This window comes from Canis lupus, chromosome 27 (assembly GCF_048164855.1).
Source record: "Canis lupus baileyi chromosome 27, mCanLup2.hap1, whole genome shotgun sequence".
NCBI lineage: Eukaryota > Metazoa > Chordata > Mammalia > Carnivora > Canidae > Canis > Canis lupus.
Genome location: NC_132864.1, coordinates 15277086 through 15299471, shown reverse-complemented (window position 1 = coordinate 15299471; position 22386 = coordinate 15277086). Strand labels below are relative to the sequence as shown.

General features: G+C 47.5%; 1 protein-coding gene and 1 long non-coding RNA gene across 14 annotated transcripts in view; one reads left to right on the top strand and one right to left on the bottom strand.

Annotated features, from left to right (window-relative positions):
- CUX2 (cut like homeobox 2) overlaps window positions 1-22386 on the bottom strand; it is a 282802-nt gene that overhangs the window by 206347 nt on the left and 54069 nt on the right. Inside the window, exon 1 of one of the 13 annotated variants that reach the window (XM_072801913.1) lies at window positions 22088-22255. The exons of the other annotated variants lie outside the window; for them this stretch is intronic. The gene's annotated coding sequence lies outside the window, so the exon portion shown is untranslated. Of the gene's footprint in view, window positions 1-22087; window positions 22256-22386 lie in introns of those variants that run through there. 13 annotated transcript variants of the gene reach the window in all.
- On the top strand, window positions 7549-8763 carry LOC140618967 (uncharacterized). Its single transcript, XR_012018939.1, has 3 exons — window positions 7549-7607; window positions 7771-7915; window positions 8498-8763. It is a non-coding gene; the product is annotated as an uncharacterized lncRNA (long non-coding RNA).

Here is a 22386-nt window from a genome sequence, read left to right as displayed (position 1 = left end):
CTCCACCACCATCCCACAACTGGCCCTACCTGCAAACTTGCCTGCAACTCAAGTCTCAGCTCACACCTCCTGGTAGTGACCCAATCTGATTTCTAGGTTTTGTGAAGACTTAAGGAAGAAGGGAAACCACAATGCTAGTCTGGGGGGAAAGTGAGCTATTTTTACAAGCTTGGAGGCCCAGACCCCAAAATCTAGGCTCCATTCTCAGCTCTTGCCCCACTATGCTCACCCCTGAGGCCCCAGGTACTTTGAACAGATGACTTCTGCAAAGCCCACCTCTGAGTCTTTGCCCTGCTGTTCCCTCCTCCTGGAACACATCTTCCTGTCTCTTCCCCAGAGCTGTGCCTGGTTCTTCTTCAGGTCCCAGTTTCCCAGTCACTTCATCTCATTTTGTTGGGGACCTAGGGATCCCATACTGAAGGGGGAAGACCAGTTCCTGCCTTCACTGAGCTACAATGCAGGCAGCCCCCTCCTGGAAGCATCCTCAGCCTCCCAGGTTTTGTTAAGCACCTCCCCCCCACCCCCCACCCCCACCCCCACCCCCACCCCGTGCCCACAGGTCCCTGGAGTCTCCACTTAGGGGACAGCTCTTCGCAGGCTGCTTCCACCTACCTGTCTGCCGTCCGTCTTCAGTTGCTATGACCAGGGGCTCCCCAAGAGTAGGGAGCTGCATGCCATGCTCGCCAGGTCTCCCCACACTGGGCACAGCATAAGCCCAATGGGTGGATGTTGAGTATATAAGTGAACGAATAGCTTATGCTGGAGAAGGCATGGATCACGGTCTTCTTCCTCTCGAGTAGCACAGAGAAACTAAGAAAGGAACCTAACTAAGTCCTTGCTAAAGAGATGACACATCAGCTCCCAGCTCTTCTATACTCTGCCCTGGTGCTGGCACTGCAGCCCCCTCCAGCCGTTTCCAGCTGTTTCCACATCACTCCATTACCAATTGAGGCTCCATAGATCCCAAGCGTAAAACTGCAGGGTGGGAAAGAGAAATGTCAGCAGATGGCTCGTAACAGCCTCCCTCCAGGGCCTCTTTGAATCTCCCTTTGAAACATCCCTACATTGGCCTTCTCCTGGGCAGCCCCTGTGCCACTGCCAGGCCCACTCCCCCTTAACGCAGGCCTAGATGATGGTAGGAGCCCCTCCTCAACTCCCTGATGGGTCTTACCCAATGATCCCTCCTCCCCACAGCAGCCTGGAGGCTTTTTGCAAAAGGTAATGGATCCTGTGCTCAAACTTGTCCATGGCTTCCTGTAGGTCTTAGAATCAACCCCTCAAAAACCTCACCCTGAGCCTCCAGGAAAAGCCCAAATCTGATCCAGTGTCCCAGGAGGCCCGATCTGAAACCCACCACCTGCTTCAAGCTTACCTGGATCCCAATTAAATAACCCGCCAGTCCTCAATTGCCCCTGGTTCTCAACCTCTGTGCCAGTGCCCAAGCTGTTCCCTGTGTCTGATGCTGTTCCTTGGTGTAGAATGGCTACTCTAATTCCCTGCCTGGCAAACTCATTTTTTCAGACCTGCTGCAAATAGTTTCTGTGCTGCTCCTTCCAAACTCCTGGCTTTCCATGAACCCATACAGTGTGTACCCTGTGAAAACTTCCATCTTATATGCTGTCATGGGGGAGGGGTCTTCTCTCCCTGGTGACCCTCTTGAGAGTAGGAGTCCCATCTTATTTAACTAGGGGCTCTGCAGATCTGGCCCAGAGTAGACACATTGTGTATTAGTGATTACTGCTGTGATGAATATAATTTTTAAGCTCCCCTTGCAGCCTGGTGCCTTGCTGTAAGCTCTCATATTAGTTTGTTTCTCATAAATCAAGCCAAAAGGAAAATCCAGATGCCTCTGCTTCCTCCCCAACTCCTCATGCTCCAGTCTGAAGGTAGAGGGTTTGGGGATCAGCATGTGAGCAGTGGGGGGAAGGGTCCCTCCGAGATGACACAGGAAGCAGGGGGACATCCCCCCAAGACAGGCATGTGAGTATCTGAGACTCTCACATTCAGCCCAGAACAACATGGGTCTGAGTCCTGTGTTGCTCCCCACTTCCCCCATCATTTCCCTGGAGCTCTGTCAGCAGTGGTCAGGACAAGGTTAGCATGAGGCAGGCTGTGTAGGCTTTTAAAGACATTTGGGACTCTGAAAGGGAGACAGGAAAGATTCTGAGTACAGGATCCCAGGGGTACCATGCTCTGCCCAATGGTACCCTACTTTAAGGACTTGATACTTTATCTTGAGGAAAGAAGCTCACTCTCTAGAGGCAAGACCTTTGCTGCCCCTCATTTCCTGCGGCTGAGTCTCCTGGACAATTCCAGCTCCACTCACAAACCAGCTCAACAGCTGAGCTGGCCTTGCCTTCCGAAGAGAAGATCAAAGTTGGAAATGCAGCTCAACTGAGAACTGGGACTTAAATCATCAGAGAAGAAGGACGGATGATGAGCACGCCATGGGGCCTTGGCAAGGGACTTCACCCTTCTGAGCCTCAATTCCCTCACCTGGAAAATGGGTAGAAGTAATAAAAATTTCTGAAATCCCACACAGGGAACACTCAACATGATGCCTGGCATTCTGCTCTGCTCCAGCTGTGAGGAGCCTTATGACAATAAATTGGGTAAACCTAACTAGTTTCTGGAGAGCAGGAAGAAAGGCCAGAGTGGAAGAGAGCAGCTCAGGACAATGAGACTTGGCCTGAGCAAGTAGAGAACTTAAGGCCATAGTCCCACCCCCCCATACCCACCCCGAAAGGCTCTACTTTGTACCCTCTGGGCAGCCACGGGAATGCTAACCAGCCTTGGGTGATCATAACGCTCTGAGGGCCAGGCATCTCCTGATTTTCCACACTGGAGAGTTGGTGGAGGGGGGGCACACATGGGGGAGCGTGCTCAGTGGCTCGGATAATCCAGGGGTTGTCACTCATTCATGAGCCTCCTCCCCAGGACTTGCTGCCAACTCTATCTTGTGCTGGGTGACATAAAACTTCCTAGCCCCTGCACCCTTGCTGGAGGACAGGGTAGGGAGGGGTAGGGACTCCAAGCCTGAGCTCTGGAGTCAGATCATAGCTCCAGCACTGAGCAGAGAGCTGCCACAGTTTATGGGGGGCTCATTCGAGGCCACCTCCAGTGCCCATCACTTTAGACCAGCATCCCCTGACTCTGCATAGGTCTCAGCAGGCCCCCCATTATGGCTTTGAGACCTTGAAAGAAGACAACAGTGCTCAAAGCTGCCAAATGGAGGCTGTGAGTTCTCTCCAGTCTGAAGAGCGAAAGTAGTGATGATATAACAATACTAATATTAATAAAACATTAATAATAGTAACAGCCATTCATACTGGACAACATCAGCTTTATACTGACCGGGACCTTATGCTGGCTCCTCTGGTAGCATTCTCTCACTCCTAAGTAGACCCTTCAGAAGTAGCATTGTTATGCTTATTTTACAAACAGGAAACAGATTTAAAATGGTAAAGTCATCTCTCCTATTATCCCTTCTTACAGACCAGGAAACAAAGACCCAGAGAGAGTAAGGCACTCATCTGAAGACACACAGCAGGCAACAGACCAGAATTTGATCCCAAGGTTATCTGACCTTCATGCTCTTAACCACAATTCTTTCCTCCTCAGCAAAACCCACGCTAATCATTCAACAAACAGTGGCTGAGCCTTTAAGAAACTCCAGGTAATGTTCAGGGCCGGGAGGAGTCCTGTGCTCTGGTGGCTGACCAGCTAATGGGGGAAAGACAGACTCCTGAGGGTGATGAGGGCCAAGGAGGGGACTAGGAGAGGAATTTATAACAAAGAAGAGTTCACCATCTTCCAGAGATCAAGAAAGCCCTCCTAGTTAAACAAGATGCATTCCAAACCGCACAAAATTTCTGTACAGAGGGGCAAAACAGACATTCATTAGACAATCATGTAAATCCTTTCTTTTGCTTAAAATCGTGAGTGCCACCAAACAACTGGGCACTGTTGTAACCAGGGCCCGGCAGGTGACACATGTCCTTGTTCCCTGTCCCCAAGATCCTCCAACCTGGAGGCAACCAAAGGTACTTACCTGGCAGGAAAGCCAGGCCCTTGGCATGACCCTTGCCTCCCCCCTGCCAGCTCCAGGTCCCTGTAAACTTCTCCTGACCTTCTGGCCACAGGGAGGTAGCCGGAGCTGCTCACTCAAGACCCAGCCACAGCCTCTGCTTCCCGTGTTTCATGCGGCTCTTGGAATTATCGATTCTGCCACTAGAATGGCCAGGATAATTTTGCTTAGCTTCAAATACCTGGTTCTCATGAATTCCTTGGCCAGAAGGTTATAAAGCTTCTTCTAAAACATGGGGGAAAGATTAAGCCTGCTTATGGTTAATAATACACTATACCCTGTCCATCAAGCTGCCTGTCTGCTATTGAAAGTTCACTATTAGATACTTATTTAAACAGCCTCGCAAGACCTCCAAGGAAAGTGCACTTATGCATTTTTCCCCTCCTTGCTGGCGTAAACGACTATAGATAAACATCAATTCACTCCTGCGGATCACAGTCACAGTAAATAAATTTTTCAGGAAGCTTGAGATCTGCACAAAGGCTCCACCAAGCTCCCATTTCACACAACATCAATGTTTGGCCTCCAAGAAATAAAAGCTCTGAGGTGCCCATCACTAGGGCAAAATTATCAATTGTCAAGTCACTTTTAAAAGAGAAAGAAGACACAGCTTTTCAGGGAGACATTTCTCTAATGCTTAAAAAAAAAAAAGTTGGATGGACAGTCATTTCACCTGCAAACTAAGCACTGGGACTTTTCCCCTGAAATCCCAGGTGGCCAGCCCCAAATTTCTGTCCCTGACCCACTGCCCCTCAGCGTGCCCAAGCAGCCACAGTTAGAGCAGGCAGTTCTGGCTGAGTTCAATGACTTCAGTGACTCGGGCTCCGGGGTTATTTTTACTTTCTCAAAGTGTTGTTTTTTTTTTTTTTTTTTTTCACTACTTTTAGAAGTGGCAGACGAGGCTTGTCTATTATAAAATATTTGTTGCAAACACACACACACACACACACACACACACACACACACACATTTGCTCCACACACACAGTTCCTGTCTGTGTAAAAATCTCAAGTCGCTGTAGTGTGAGGGACAGGAGACAGGGAAGCTGAGACACCCGCCTGGGCATGAGGGTTTATGTAACCCTTCAGGCCTCGGACTTCACACAGTTCTGCCGAGCTGGGGTCCTCTAAGTTGGGAGCCTGGAGGACACATCATTTTAGAAATGGGGAAACTGAGGCATGGAGGGGCCTAAGGCAAGGGAAGGGAATCAGAGAAGTGGACCTGAATGTACCTGTACTTGAATCTCAGCTCCACCACCTTTCACCTGGGTAGCCTTGGGCAGGTAACTTGGGCCGAAAACTGTAAAGACTCTAGGAAAAAATATGCCCCCAACTCTGAGGATTGCTAGCAGCTTTAGAAGAAATAGCCACCACCAGCTCTTTCTCTCTCTCTGTCAAATTTGTCCAAGCCTCAGTTTCCTTATCTATAAAAGGGGACTTGCAGCAGTCTCTGCCTCACAGGGTCACTGAGAAGATTCACTTCTAGATTCATACTCATTAATTCTACTGTTAAAGGATTCAGATCCTCCCAGGCAAGTGCTGGCAAAGATTAGGGCTGGATCTGACAGGAGGGTGCACTATTCTTAGAGCTGCACTACCAGCCCCGATTCTAGGTCCACCAGGCAAGAAGATGGTCATGGCCATCTTCCCAGTCCCAGATTCTCTGTTCAAACAATAAGACATGGGGCTTGACACTCTCTAGCATTAAAATCACATGTGATGTCTTCATGGTCAACTGGTAAGGAAGGTGCTGTTATTATCTCCAATTTTCAGAGTGGAAATTGTGGCTCAGGTAAGAACAAGTTGTCAAAGACCAAGGAAGCAAAAGGGCCCCAGGCCTCAGCACAGTCCTACTCAGAAGCCTCTTCACCTCTTCCTGATTCACCAGATCAATGGCAGCAAAGACTTCAGGGGTCAGCATTGTAGTCAGCTTCACATTTAGGACTAAGACTTTCTGGCCACGGCCGGGGGCATCATCCCCCTACCTTTTTCTCACTTCCCCCTCAGAACTCCATATGAAGCTCAGAGTGAAAAGGATACTCTTGACATTTTCTAAAGAAGTTCGAACTGGGAAGAATAGCATCCCCCCCAGAATTCATGTCCACCTGGAACCTCACACTGTGACCTTACTGGGAAAAAGGGTCTTTGCAAATTTAATTAATGAAGATGAGGTCATGCTGGGTTAGGGTGAGCCCAAAATACAGTGAAAAAGAGGACAGACACAGATAGAAGACAGCCACATGACAACGGAGGCAGAGATTAGAGTGATGCAACCACAAACCTAGGAACTTCAAAGGATTGCCAGCAGCCACCAGGAGCTGGAAGGGGCAAGGCAGGATCCTCCCCGACAGCCCTAAGGAGGAGAGTGGCCCTCCTGACACGTTGATTTCAACCTTCTGGCCTCCAGAATTGTGAAAGAATACATTTCTGTATTCTTTTAAGCCCCCAACTGATGGTACTTTGTCATGGCAGCCCTAGGAAACTACTATAGTGCTATTCTATAAAACATGCACAGAACCACAGGCGACCATTGTTCAGACTTCTGAAAGGTTCCAGACTGGCTGGGGTGAAAATAACAATGGGCCCTCTTGGCTGGGCAACCAGGGTCCAACCAACCCACACCCCTCAATGGTCCCATCTAATTTCTCAGGGGGCTACACAGGGAGAAGCATAGGCCATCCAGTCACATTTGGAGTTGCCAGTGATGACCCCCACTGGGTTTTCTCCAGGTCTTCCTTGAAAGGGCATGGCTGAGTTGGGATATCCATTATGGCAGCTTTGGGGCTGTAAATCTCACTTCCCTCCATGAACAGGAACAAGGCTAGCCTCACAGGTTATTTATTGCCAGCTGCCTCTTCAGAGGCCATTCTCTGTACCAGGCACCATGCCCAGCCACCTGGTTCCTGTCGGGAGTGGGCTCACTATCTTCTTCAGGTACCTTTTGAGGTGAGTCTAGATTGACCCCTTATACAGATGGGCAAACTGAGGCTGGGAGTTGCTGGAGTCAGCTAGGATGTGGCACAGACAGACACAGAACTTCAGTCTGTTGGACTCCACCACTTCTTAGTCCAGAAGAAAGAGAAAGAGGGATCACACAGGAAGATGTTGTCACACAGTCGGTGCTCCATAAACGCTGGTTTGTGCTTGCGGTGTAATCTGCTATTTGGTGATGGTACTGTTTCTCAGCACATCTCCTCAGATAAGCAGGAAGAGAGATGAGAGCCCAAAGCCAGTCTTTACCATTAAAATAAGAAAAGCAAGGCAAGAGTTGGTATATCTATATTAAGCTGATCAGGTTATGGCACATTTAGAAAACCACTGGACAAAATAAGGGAGTTGTGTCTTTAACACCAAGGACCTTGCCCCCTGGGGATGGTCACAGTCTCTGGGTGGGGTTTGGGATTTGGGATTTTTGTTGCTCACTGTGAGGCAATAATAGCTCCAGGCACATTTCATCTGACCCTCCCAGAGACCAAAGATGCCAAAAGATGGGGAGATGGAAATTACTCCCAATTTTACAGGTGAGACTGTGGAATAGAGAGGTAAAGGGGCCTCCTCTAAGTGGTCTGGCCTAGAATGCAAGTCAGAAATCCAGTTCATCCAGGATGCTCCTTCTTTGGGCCACTTGCTGAGCTCTGTCATTTGATATAGACAGATGTCCTGAATTGGTGCACTTCTCCCCAGGTCCACTTCCACAGCACTGCTCCAGTCCCTGTGACTTCTCACCAAGATGCTGCAGCAGCCTCCGTGCTGGCCTCCCAGCCTCCGTTTGGAGATTCTCTCTGCTCCTCTCCACTCCACACAGAAGCCAAAGCCACTTTACTGAAGTGTATGTCTAGCTGTATCACCCCTCTGTTCAACTCTCCTTGGCTCCCCTTAGCCCTCAAGATGAAGTCTAAATTCTTGACCTGGCCATGAGCCCCCTGGGATCCCTCCAGAATGACTGGGTGCTGCTTTGGGCCTATTTAATGCTCAAGCATTGATGCCCTGGTTTCAGCTTCCACAAAGGACCTGAACCTTCTGACCCCTGAACCTTTGCATCTGTTGTTCCCTTTCCCTGGAATGCCCTTCCTTCCCCTTCCTCTCACTCAGCTGGCAACACCTAATCACCTTTCAGCTCTCAGTTTAAATGCCGCCTGAGGCAGGAAACCTCCCAGATCCTTTGGGTGGCCCCCATCACAGCAGTGCTATCCTGCTCAACAATAGCTAAGGAGAACTCAGGTGAGGAGCCATGTCAGGGAAGATCATCTGGGGAGGGAGGCTTTGCTTCTCTCAGCATTCTCTAGTCAGAGCTCTGGGCCTCAGGGTAGATAGAGTTCCCAATTAGACCTCAGGCACTGCCAGTGACTGCTATTCCCTACAAAGTGTTCTCTGTTTTCTTTTTAAATCTTCATTATTACCCCCTTCTTAGGTGATAAAAGTGAGGCTTGGAGAAGAGAAAACACTTGTCCTGGGCCAAAGTCTGGTAATCTGAAGGCAAACACTTGATCTCAGCACTTGCCAGGCTTTGCCTAGATTTGGCATCTGTGCCAGTGGCCACCACATCACAGGGCGGAAGATGTGCTGGGAACAGCAACTGTGCAAGACAAATCAAAGGAACTACGATCACCACCCTAGAGTGTTAGAGCTGGAGAGGACCACGCTTGTTCCACTCGAAACAACCCCCAGTTCCTTTTCTGTCCTGTGCTTTAATCCTCCCAACTGTAAAATGGGCACAAAACACCAATACTACACATTTGACATCCACACATAAGGCAAAGAAGGAGGGCTTGGGACAGAACTGTGAGTCCTGAGGTCAGCAGGTCATTCAAGAGCAGTCAGGCAGGCAACCCAGGCAGATCCTTGGCTATCTCTTCCCTACAAAGTTGCCAGTCACTTAAGAAGCTATGGTGTCTGGCTACATGGTCAGACATCATAAGACGACACACAAGGGAGGTGAACTTGGCTCTGCTCAGCATCTAAACCAGAGAGACTCAGAGCTGCAAGTCTAGAGGAAAGAACTCAGGGTTTGGGGCCAGACACTCCGAGGTTTGAGTCCCATCTCCGCCATCTGTCAGGTGGGTGTCTTCAGACAAGTCCCTTAACTCTCTGAGCCTGTTTCCCTGTTTCCTTTGTGCAGCTGTTGAAAAGATCGGAGTTAACGTTTCACATAGTAGGGCTGAAGTCCATTGCACTTCTTTTTTTTTTTTTTTTAGTCCATTGCATTTCTAATATTTAATGAAATACTTTTCATCCTTTTTAAAAATTGAACATTTTATTGTTAGATCATTGTAAACTCACATGCAGTCATAACAAAGAATGAGGAACTCTCCTGTACCTTTCATCCCCTTGCCCCTATGGGGATAACTTACAAAACTGTGGTACACAGTCAGCCACAACCGGGATACTGACATTGATACAGCTGAGATACAGAACGTTTCCGTCACCATGAGGGTCCCTTATGTTGTGCTTTTATAACCATACCTACTTCCCTCCCTGTTCCCATCCCTAATCTGTTCTCCATTTCTCTTGGTCCTCTCAAGAATGCTATATAAATGGAATCATCTAGTATGTCATCTTTTGGGGGACTAGCTTTTTTCACTCAGCAGAATTCCTTCAAGACTCATCCAAGTTGTTAGTTTATCGACAGTTCATTCCTTTTAATTGCTGAGTTTTGTTCCATGGTATGGATGTGCTAGTTTGCTTAACCACTGACCTGCTGAAGACCAGCTGGGTTGCTATTTTAGGACTATTATGAATAATGCTGCTGCAAACACGTGCAGGTTTTTGGGTGAGTTTAAGTTTCCATTTCTCTGGGATACAGTCTTTCAGTTTTAAACCCCTACAGGCATATAATTTCATTCATTTGACAAATATTTATTGAACACTTACTATGACTTACTATGTGCAGGTGTTGTTCTGGGCACCAAGGATAGAGCAGCAAATGAGGCAAAGACCCCTGCCCTCTCCTGTAACACAAAACTGAATAACTGAGCAGCAATAACTAGCAAAGTCCACTCATAGCAATACACACAGAAATAGAAAAGTTCACGGATTAATGATAAAATTAGTAACCGCTCCCACAAGCTGGGTCAAGTGCTAAGCACTTGGGTACATTACCTTCTGGTTAAACCTGCTCTGCCTCAAGATGAAGAACCAGAAAATTCTGTATCAACTTTTTATTCAGGGCATCTTCTTTAGGAAGGTCCTTGTTATACTGGAACAAGCCTACCATGTTCCCATTTCACAGGCTTTGGAAGCGCCAACACCATTACCTGATAGCTCCAATAACAGTAATACTTCTTGAGTGTTGACCAGGTTCTGAAACCTTTTGAGATTTGATACAACTCTTTAAATCCTCTTATGCCATGAACTACTCCCTAAGACAACTGCACCATTGGCCCTTTTTACAGGAGGGAAAACTGAATTATAAGAGGCTAACCAACCTGCCAAAGAGCCTACAGCTGGGAAGAGCAGAGACAGAATCTAAACCCTCAACAACAGAGGCAGGTGACTTGATGGCCTGAACAAGGAGCCATCTTCCTCTCTGGTCCACACCCACCTCTGCGATAGTGACAGCCTTCCCCTCCCATTACCACACACCTCATTAAGGGCCCCGGGGAAGTGACTGTTTCCAATATAAATTGAACAGTTCCTCATTAACTATGAAAGACCTAAGTGCTGATCACCTCAATCAATGTTCTAGGGTCTCATCATTATAAAATGAAATCATCAGGTCAGTCAAATCTATTCCCTGTGATCAAAATGTTTCTCTCCTCAATGCACCTTTGGCCACATGGTCCCAGATGCCAGTAGGTTGGGTACTTTCTCCATCATGAAATAAACTTCATCTTAAGTCCTGAACTCCTGACACCTATTACTCTCATGACAATAAAAATGCCAGCCATGATATCATAGGAATATTCAACCTCCAATGTTTCCCAAATCTTCAACAGGAGCAGAGAGCTTGTTCTTTCTCACTGACAGGGGTTGGCAGCTGGGGGACAATTACTGTGCCCATTATTAGAGAGGCCTCCATTTGCTTCTGTGTTGCTTCCAGGTTAAGTATAAGGGACCTAGAGATTATGCAACTAGAATCAGGCTGGATCCTTACTGGAAGGTGGGAAGACAGCAGGGAGCAAGAAGACATTGAGTTTACATTGCAATGGGGGAGACAGACTCTAAATCAACAACTCAATATCCAATTACAAATTGAAACGAGTATTGGGAAGGGAACCAGAAGATTCCCATTGTGCATCAGCAAAAATGGTCAGAGAAGGCTTCTCTGGGAGGAGACTGGAACTGAATTAACCAGCCATGGGAAGAACATCCACGGTAGAGGAATAGCAGGTGCAAAGGTCCTGGCATGCAAACAAGCTTAGACTATTTCAGAACTCCAAAACATTTAAGGAACTCTCTGGCTTTGTCTTCTTTCACATTCCCTATCACTCACTTAGTCCCATTCGTGATGTTCCTCAAGTCTTCTAAACACATTCCCCCCCAGGGAATGACTGGAACCCCTCCCAGGCTTTCTGTATGACCTGTTCCACATGTGTGCTGGTAAATGCTTAACAAGCAGCTCTCTGGGGAAAAAGTCCTAGTTTGTAGCATCTGCCATTTCCATGGTGTAAACACTCCCACCATGGCAGAATCCGAGCAACCAGCCAGACATCACTGAACAAGTTGCTGGGAACAGATGGGGGCAATAAGCTCTCATGGTCCCGCACAAGGCAACTCTAGCACACCACTGGCTGGCTCTCTCATTTCAATTTAAGCCTTTAGATGTCCTCTTAATCCTGTCCTAATCACTGGCCCCCATCAAAACCAGCACCCCTCCCCCCTCTCACACACGGGATTCATCTGTCTCTTTGCTACCTGTCTCTTTTGACTAGCAGGGCAGCTCCACAAAGGCAGGGAATTCTGCTGGCCTGTTCACTGCTACATCACCAGTGTCCAGAACAATGTGTGGCACATAGCAGAGGCACAATAACATTCAGAGTATAAAAGGATAAGGAGAAGGCATGAGTGGCTGGGCTGTGGTGACATGAGGGACAACAAGAGAAGATGGGGCTAGGTCAGCAGAGTCGACCACCCATAGCCTGGAGACTCTGATGTGAGTCTTGACTTTCCTCTGAAAGCTTCTTAGCAAATGAGTGACAAGATTGATTATGTTTTAAGAAGCCTCCTTTGGATTCTGGGTGGAGAATAGTTGCCCCAAGTGGCAGAGAGAGGGTGAGAGACCAAGGAATACCCTTGTGATGCATTCTGGGGGTAGAGAATCCTCAGGCCTTGGAAACCCGAGCTGAACCCTGAGACTTCCACAAATCCCTTGCACCCAGCAGGAGCCTCTCCAGAACAGGGTCACCAGGAAGCCTGGGTGACGGCAGGCCGCTGTCTGCCAACCCCCCGTCACGTGGTTCCTCATTATACAGTGTAGCTGCTGCTGCCAAGCCTCCACAGCCACTTGCACACCGCTTTGCTTTTAAAATAGAAGTTTCCTGTGAAATTGCAAATAATGTATCGCCGAGAGTCCTTAAAACGTTCACAGGTATTTAAAATGCTATATAATCAAGTTCGCAAAAATATAAAGTGTAAGCGTTAAAATACTTTAATGTTCTAATTAAAACCGACCACTTATGCCCTGGCGCTGACTCCTGTTTACTATTTCTGAAATAGCCAATGGCCTCCTCTGGGAAAAAAATTTTTTTTTAAATTGGTCTTATAAAAAAAGGAAAAAGTTAAGTTTGCTCTCTCCAGCAGTGCATTGAAGGAACTAAAAAAATCACACTCTCAAAATATCCACAGGTTGCCAACTGCTAAGGTGTACGGGGGCAGGGGGCATCTGTGGGCCCCTCCACCTGCTCCCTTGAAAATAGACTGAGTAGAAACAGGAGAAAAAGGGAGGAGAAAATCAGGGTTCTGAGAACCCCAGACACCATCCAACACATCAACCCACCAATTAAGGTCCTCATTGTTGGAGGCCAGGAGGGAAAATCATCCTTATTTATAAGGTTTAAGGAAATGGGTCAAGCTCTATCTCCCCACAAACCCTGGTCTCTATCAAGCACAACTACGATGCCTTTGCATATGCTGTTCCCTTACACTTGCCCCTGCAAACTTCTACTCAGCTTTCTGTTCTCAGCTCCTCAAAGCTTGCTCTGGTTATTCCTCGTACTTGAGGAAATCACCCAGTTGTCTGGTCTGCTCTCACTGTTCTCCTGTGCCATAGGTGGCTGGTCACTCTGTTCCCACCAAAGCGACCTTGAATGAGCAGGTTCTTGGGCCAAATGTGGGCCACCCCGTTAATGGCAGCCCCTGACCAATTGCTGGGCCTCTCCCATCCTTGGCTCCCAACACACAAACTCCTTCTTGCTTCCCTTCCTTGGCACTGAGTACCACCTATAATCATGTATTTATTATCTATGTATTTACTTGTTCAGCATCCCCTCCTCATTTGGGTTATAATTTCCATGAGATCAGAGGCCACGGAGGTGACTAGGGCCCATCCGTGTGCACCTAGTAGGGACTCACTAGATGGCATAGATAACAGTCTTTTAGCTCCCTCCTGAATTTCAGTCCTTTTTATAAAGTGCCTCATTCATTCATTCATTCATTCATTCATTCATTCAACAATACCACCCTCCCCCCTCACTAAGAACTCATCTTGTATCAAGGCCCAGCAACACCCCAAGATGCATGGGCTCTGGGTTCCCCCAGCCCTCTCCTCCCAACGTGTTCTTCCTTTTCCATTTGCCCCTAACGTCATGGACCCATTAGGTCCTGAACCTTGGACCCTGGCCCATGGAAGACATGGCTTTAACATTTATCTCTGCCACGGTCTCCTTAACCTTCTAATCCTTGGCCTTCTAGTCCTGTCTCAAAGGCCTCAAGCACCTGTGTCCTCCTTCTCCATTCCTGCCCTACTTCTGGGCTGCATCACTGTTCACCAGCATGCTGACTGCTCCTGGCTGGACTTCCTGCTCCCACTCAATTTGACACAGTGGTTTTCCGCTGGGGTACTCTGACCCCCCAAGGGTCGTTTGGCAATATACAGAGATATTTCTGGTTGTCACATTTAGGAGGGAGGCAGTGGGTAGAAACCGAGGATGCTGCTAAACATCCTATAATACGCAGGACAACTCCCACAACCAAATGATCCAAAATGTCAATAGTGTGGTGGCTGAGAAATCTTGTGATAAAAAGAATCTTTTAAGTATAGCTCCAAACATCTCACTCTCCTGCTCAAACACCTTCTATGGTCACCTATGGCCCACCAAGCTACCCAGCATCCCCTCCTGACATTCAGAACCCTGCATTCTCCCAGCCTAACTCCCCATCTCCCTTCCATACATGAGCCAAGCTGGCCTGTTTGGCGCATCCCAGGCTGGGCTCTGACCTTCCTACTCTGGGCCCTCGTCCACGCTGTACACTTCTCCGTCTGTCAGCCTGTTAAGCCTTCCAGCTTTCAAGGCTTGTATCAGTGTTCTGTCCTTTCTCCCAGGCTCCTCAGCTGATCTAATCTGTCTTTCCTCTGCTCCCATGCCCTGGGCTTCAATTTCCCCTAGGCCACCTGCCACCCCTGTCCACTCTGCTCTCGGCTGCTTGTGGGTTCTCTCAATACTCTGAAAACTTGGGGCAACCCGGGTGGCTCAGCGGCTTAGTGCCGCCTTCAACCCGGGGTGTGATCCTGGAGACTCAGGATCGAGTCCCATGTCGGGATCCCTGCATGGAGCCTGCTTCTCCCTCTGCCTGTGTCTCTGCCTCTCTCTCTCTGTCTCTGTGTCTCTCACGAATAAATAAATAAAATCTTAAAAAAAAAAGACTCTGAAAACTTGGTCTCACTCATTTCTCCCCAAAAAGTATCTAGCACAATATTTGTCATACAGTGGATGTTCAAGAGATAATGAGCTAATTTAAACACCTTTTTCCACTGAAGTTTCAAATCCAGAAAACTCCCTAAATGCAAACCAAGTCAGGCTATCAGCCTTTTATTGGACTGATTCCAACCCCTTTAGTTTTGCCTTAAACGATACAGTGTGATTTCCACTTTTCCCCTTCTCCTGAGCTCAGTGCAGAAGGCTGAACTGCTCTGTGCACAGTGTGAGCAAAAACAGAGATGCTACCAAACTCTGTGCTATCCTCACCTACCCCCACCCCAAACCTTTTTGGGGATACTGGTGCTCTCTGCGGCAGGTCAATTTCAAAGTACAAAATAATACAGTCCCAATGCTGAAAACCTAAAAACCTCCTTAAGAAAGCAAAAACACAAAAATCGCCTATAATCTCCACCACCTAAAAAAAAGTGCAAAAGAGACCTAGGAACTATTCCACTCAGGGGTGAGGGAGCTGAGGTATTTATTCACCAATACCTGAGATGGAGAGCAACTCCCAGGGGTTATGTTCCAGCACTTCTGGCTAGCCCCACTCTCAGGCAAAGTAGTCTTGTGGCTTTAGACAAAAACCCCCAGGGCACAGAGATGAATCATCAGCAGGTGGAAGCTTGACAGAGCACTGAAAAGTCCCAGGGGACTGTGACAGCATCTGCTAATCTGCTTTTACCCCTGCCTCAGGCCACAGAGTGGATGACCAATGCCCCAGCACCAATTCTCAATGCATCTAGCAACCATCCCTTATTTTCAGCTGAGGATCCCCGTCCCACCCCATCCTACTCCCTCCCAACTGTTATGAACATCTGTCATGCTTTTCTGGCTAGCCAGCATCAGAAGCTCCTTCTTGTTGGTAGAGAAGTCCCTTCTTACATGAGTCTTGGTGGAAGGCTGAGTCCATTTCTGCTGCCTCCAACTAAGAGTCCTGGATGCAGATTCCTCCTCCATTCTTGGGGTTCAGGATTTGGGCTTAGTCCAATGAACAAATCTTATTCCCCTGGCCAAGGTGGGCTCTGCCTTTTGGATTTACAAAAATTACACATTGTGCTACTCAGGTCTGGCTTTTATCCAAATAGCAATGCACAGAAGCAATGCTCGAAAATTAAATATCAATTGGTCTTTCCCTTCTTAAAAAACAATCTCCACACTTTTTAAAAAACAAAATCAAGTAAATTTTGCTTGGAAAAGTACCCCTTGAGAAAGCTGGAATCAGGGGATGTTTGCAAACCTTGAGTGGACATTGAGTAGGTAGCAGGTGAAGGCAAACCAGAGGATAGTGCTCCCCAACTCCCAAAACTGTAGTAGCTGATCGGGCAAGTGACAGGATGGTGAGGGCTGATCTCTGGGTCCCAGACACTAACTCCACTTCCTAGAAGTGCTGCCATAACCAGGGAGCCTTCATTATTCATTTTGTACTTATAACTACAATAGCTTTTTATTAAAGAATTACTACGTTGGGAGCTCATATTGAGCTTAAATTCAATATCCATATCACTAAAAGTTCACAACAACTCTATGATAGCTATCATCAACACCACCTTCATTTTATGGGTAGGAAACTGAGGCTCAGTAAAGCTCAGCAGTAATATTAGTAAGAATAAATCACATTTATTGAGTCTTGTTATGTACCAGGTACTGTTCTAAATTCCTTCCATTGATTTACCTCATTCTTTCAACAGTTTTTGCTGAGCACCTACTATGTGCCAAGCCCCATTTTAGATGCTAGGAAGACAGCAGTAAGCAAAAGAAACAAATATCTCCATCCTGCTGGAGCTGATATTTTGGTGAGAGAAATTAGTAAAGAAGTTAAATGGTTAAAAGATACACTATGATCAATCATGTTAAGTGCTAAGGAAGAAAAAAAATACATGGCAGGGAAAATAAGAGGGAGAAGGAATGATGTGTGTTTAAGTGTGTGTGTGTGTGTGTGTGTGTGTGTGTGTGAGTGTATTGTGAAATTTTGGGTAGAGTGGCCAGAGAAGGCATCCCTGAGAAGGTTAACTTTTGAGTAATGATGAAACAAGTGAAGTAGCAAGCTATGGTGACAAGTGAGAAAAAAGAGAACAGCAAGTGCAAAGGTCCTGGGGTGGGAGTGTACCCCACCTACTCAAAACAAGAAGGAGATGATATTAACATCACTCCCACTTTACAGATGAGTAACTGAGGTACTGAGAACTTGCTTGCTCAAGGTCACACAGCAAGCACGTGGATGTGCCAGAACTAGACCCTAGGCCTTCTGGCACTAGGTCAGATGGCTCTTTCTACTGAGATCCATTAGCAAGCAATTACTCTGCAATGCCTAGATTAATATGTTTGTGAGAATCTGCTGGGCATAAAAGGCAGCTGGGAAGTGAGGCATCCTCCTCCACATCCCAAAGCCACACGGAATCTCTCAGGCCTGTAGACACACACATAGGTATGCATGCAGGCTCTTCTGCCCCACCCCAAAAGACAGACAATGCAGGTACAAGAACAGCGGCACTGAGGGATGTACAAAGATTAACTAATAAATAAAGCCACCTAATCAATGGTTCTTGGAGCAGAGCACTGGGGAATGAGAAATCGCTACTCATGCCGGGAAAGTCCAGCTCCTCCAAGTCCTACCAAATTCACAACCTCAACCAACACTGACATGAAAGACAAGCTGAACTGGGAAGAGAAAAGGGTCGGGCCCAAGAGGGGCCAGAGCCCACAAGTACAACTGTGTGATTGTAGGCAAGTGACTGTACCTCTCTGACCTTCATCTGTAATCAAGGATACTAACACCAGTCCTTGCTCTAAATGCCACTGCAGGTCCACCCTGGTGAATGTCACAGTATATCACAAATGCCATGGATAATTTTGACCAGGTAATAGTTGCCTGTGGCAAAAGTTCAGAGGCTACAAGAGGGTATAAAGGACAAAGTCAATCTCCCTCCTATACCAAGTCTCCCTGCCAAGGGCAATCACTGTTGGCAATTTCTTATGAGTCCTTCTGGAAAGTTCCATATTGAGGTTTATTGTCACTTGCTTATATGTGCAAAGAGCAGTCTGTTTGAAGTCACGAGCTTATAAAAGGCAGTGCTGAGATTGGAAGCCCTCACATCTGACTCCATAGCCCAAGTCTGCAACCTCTGTATCACCCTGTTCCTAGCTCTTCCAGTTTGAGGAAAAGTCTGGAGGACCAGCCAACATATAGGCAGTGTTTTGTCACAAAGAATGCTTCCACTCTCATGGGACCAGACCACCATGAGCTACCAGCCTCCTCAGGCTGGCCGAGGGCCCCAGCTGGCCCAAAGTACCATGTCCTCTTCCTTAGTAACCTGGCCATGGACCAGAATTGGAGAGCCCATCTCCTTCACCCCACTCCATGCTGTGTCCCTGGCCCATATCCCCATCACCACTCACTGCATGGCTGCAGGAGACCCCGCAGTGGTCTACCATTCCTACAGCCCCTTCTCCTCAGAGTGACCTTTCCTAAGGTAAAACTTAAGCCACTCCTTTGCTCAAAACCTTTCCAGGGCTCCCTATGGCACTGCAGATAAAACCCAAAGTCCTTCCTCTACCTAACTAAGGCCCTGTTTACCTTTCCAGTCTCCCTTCTACCTCTCTCTCTCCCCTTGTCATCCTCTCATCTGCCACCTGACCCTTCTTGGCTCCCCCAGCCCACTGGCCTCTAGGCCTTCACCCCTGCCTAGTGGCCAATTTCCATTTCTCTTCACTCACAGAGACCTCCCTGAACCACAATCTAAATTAGGTATTCTTGCTATTTTTTCCTCAGAGCTTCCTCACAGCACTTCATATACTCTGTAATTTCTTCTAAACTGCCTGCCTCAGCCTCTCACCAGAATGTGTGCTCTGTGTGGGCAGCAACTGTATCTCTCTCAGTAATGGCTTCATCCCGGGTCAACAAAGAGCCTGGAACACACTGTGGGCTCAAATGTTTGCTGAATGGATAAATAAAATGATCAGAACAACTCCCTTCCAAAATGAATCCATATGCACCCAGTTTATTTTTCTGCCCACTTCCATAGGTTCTTCTGAAAATCTGGGAACAGGGCTAAAAACCCAACTACCTCCAGAGATAAAATGCCTTTGCCACCCCTGGCTACTGCCTGGACTCCCTTTGTCTCCTCCCTTCTTCCTTGCTGTTACATTAAGCAAAACTTCTCCATTGGCAAATAAATGCTTTTTCTATCAATAACCACGGATGACTAAATCAACCCTTTAGCTGCTGTTCTTATCTCTTAAACAGACCCATGGATTTCCCAACTAATCAGAAGGTGAATCAAATGCTGCCATTTGAGGTGGGAGATAATCCGGTCAATTTCTTCCAGGAGGAGGGATCTGAGTGGGAATTTGCGTATGGCCCCCAAAAAACAAACACTCTTGTAAATAAAGCCGGCCTCTATCCTGTCTCCACAATGCAACTCTTATTGAGTGAGTCAGGTGTTTGGCTGATTAAAAATTGATCCATTTCAAAATCTAATCAACAGAATAGGATTCTTTCATACGTTATCAAGAGAGCTGCTGACATCGAAAACCAAACCTGTTATTAACCCATGAACTCCAGTGACCCGCTGCTCGCCGTTCCGCAGGACCGTAAATTATTCAGTGGTCCAAGACTGGGGGTAGCCAGCCTGATGGATTTAGACAGGGGCGCAGTCCAGGGAGTTCAGGTCGATGGCGTGGCCCCACTGGTCCCCAGAGGCTAGGGTTCCAGACACTTGGGGTCTTCGTATCATGACTGTGAATACATTAGCCCCATCCGGCTGGGCCTGGCCACGGCTGTGCCTTTGACAGAAAACCTTCTCTCAACTCTGCAAGCAGAGCAGGCTGGCCCGGGCCTCAGGCGGCTGCGGGGCTGCAGAACAATATTATCCCTAATTCCCAAGTTAATAAATTATTTTCCTTGAACTACAGAAAAGGAAAAAATAAACAAAGATGAGGGGGGCCAGCTGCATTTGCAAACAGTTAGGAACAGGCAATACAGTCAGTTCAAATATTTTACCTCCTCATGCAAGGAAGAGTTCTGTTGCAATGGGACTGTTTAAAAGAGGAGATGAAAAAAGCCAGCCATTGGCTGTTTATGTGTCTGGCAAGGCCCAGAGGGGCAATGGGCTTTCTTGCCAACTTCTAGACTCTTTGACCTTGAATTAAAGCCTCGTTAAGAGTCGTATCTTATAAAAACAAGAGCAGAGTAAATAAAGGGTTTTTTAAAGGACACATACATACCCACATCAAAGTTTCCATCCTGCTAAGCAAGCAGGAAATCCAGTGGCTGCACTGGCATTATTATTTTGGGGCCCATATTCTACAGCTGACCTGATTAGAGAAGATGATTTAAGAGGGAAAAATATGAGTCTCAGGCAGGACTAGAAGGAGACTGCAAACTGGAAAGAACTGGACCACCGCTGAGTGATGAAAGGACTGAGGTGAGTCATTTCCTTGCTCTGAGCTTCCAGGAGACCCGGAAGGAAGAAAGACACCAGCATGGGCTCTGTGGAACAGCCTCTGGCAGAGCCAGTGAATCTCTGGGAGCTGTTCAGGCAAACCACAATCAAATCAGCTCTGCTACTTTGTGGCTATGATCATGGACAAGTGACTCAGGCCCTCTTCGCCTCAACTCTCTAATCTGTCAAATGGGAATAATAAAGCCACTATGTGTTTTAAGTTCTTCAGGTTTCCCCTGTGTGAGAAACACACTGGAATTACTCAAATGCTCCATAGATGGGATCTGTTGTTACTGTTAATATTATTGCTATTATGATGCCAGGTGTTCTGTACTCCTTAGAGGAGCGTATGATAAAGTCGGCAGTGGATTAATATTCTCAATTGCACACTTCCCACTCAAATGCTTGACCTTTATGAAAGTGATGATCCTAACCTGCCTCTTTAGTGCACGATGCTTTAGTAGGAACCCCAGAAAGTACCTATTTAGTAGGTGTTTGAGGCTGAAAGCCAAAGTCCTGGGTTCACACGCCAGTCCTGCCAATTGAGAACTGTGATTTTGGGAAAGTGAATTCACTTTTCTGAACCTTAGCTTTCACAACTTTACAAAAATGGGATGATCATATCAACTTCCAGGAACTCACTTAACATGGTGCCTGGCATATAGTAAGCCCTCAATTAATGCTGGCTGTTATCATCATCACTATTATTCAGACTTAGTTTCCCATTTAGTTAAGTGGAGACTATTTTCTTTCACTTGCTAGGAAAAGTTGAACCTGGTAGGAGCCTCTTGATGAGTGACCCTGGGCTAGTGACTCCATCTCTCTGAAGCCTAGGTTCCTCTCCAATAGGGGTACATAATGAAGACTACAAACTCTGAAGGGCAAGGCCTGCATCTGGCTTGGTCACAACACTACTCCCTCAGTCAACAACCATGCCCAGCCTACAATAAACACTTAAAGAAAGAAAAAAGAAAGACAACACTATAATTAAAATATTTGCTCGATGAGTTCTTCCCCCCAAAATGTCTGTGCCCAGAACAAGCTTACAGCAGTAAATAAATGTGGAAAAAAGGTGAATGTTTCCCTCCTCAGACCCAAATCCTGCAGGGGTTGGAAAGCACCTAACCCACCGCAGCCTAAACTGCCCGGACACATTGGCTCTGTCCCAGAGAGCATCCAGGAGGCCAGAGAGAGGCTGACTCCCCAGCTAACAAACAATTACAGATCACCAGGAATCCTCTCTTAAATAATAATATATTTATAAGTCTGAGGCTCCTATGACCTCTCCTCAAAGCAAAATCATCCTCTGAAGGCCCCTCGACCTGATCATATTGATCCTGTCTGAGCTGTAATTTTGTGGCTTTGAGTTGAGGAGACAAGGATGGCCTGCCCAGCTGGCAGTGGCCTGGCAGCTCCAGGGGTGCCTGGCAGAGGCTGTGATGAAAAAGAAATCAGATCTGTCCTCCAAAGTCAGAGAAGCGAGTGCTCCTGCAGGCAGGACTCACAGGGGACAGGAGCCAGCAGTGGGCATTGCCTCTGTCCACCAAGCCCTCAGGCCCAGCATGGCCCAATCTAGACCAGAGAAGACCCACAAGGACTGAATGAATGGACTGTGAGTCCCTGAGGCTCTGACCAGGCAGAGACAGGGTAAGGGCAGCGATTCTGGGAGCCCAGGTCCTACCCCATGGCCGGGCTCAACCTTACCTGGCCAAATGGTGGGATCTCCAGAGACCTCAGGTTTGGGCCTGAGGGGCACCATGCCCCCTCCCCCACAGTGGTGGCCAGAATCTGGTGGGCACCTTGAGCTGAGACGGGTTCCTAGGCCAGCCACGTCTTCCCTGCTGCCGATGCCGCCTTTACTGTTTATCCACTGTCTGTTTTCCTCATGACAGGCGTTCCAAGAACTGCAGACAGAAATCAATGCAGCTGGTCCTGGTGCCCACGCTCCCGCCCCCACCCATTCCTCCTGCTGCCAAAGTTCAGTGTCACTTCCTGTAAAGCTG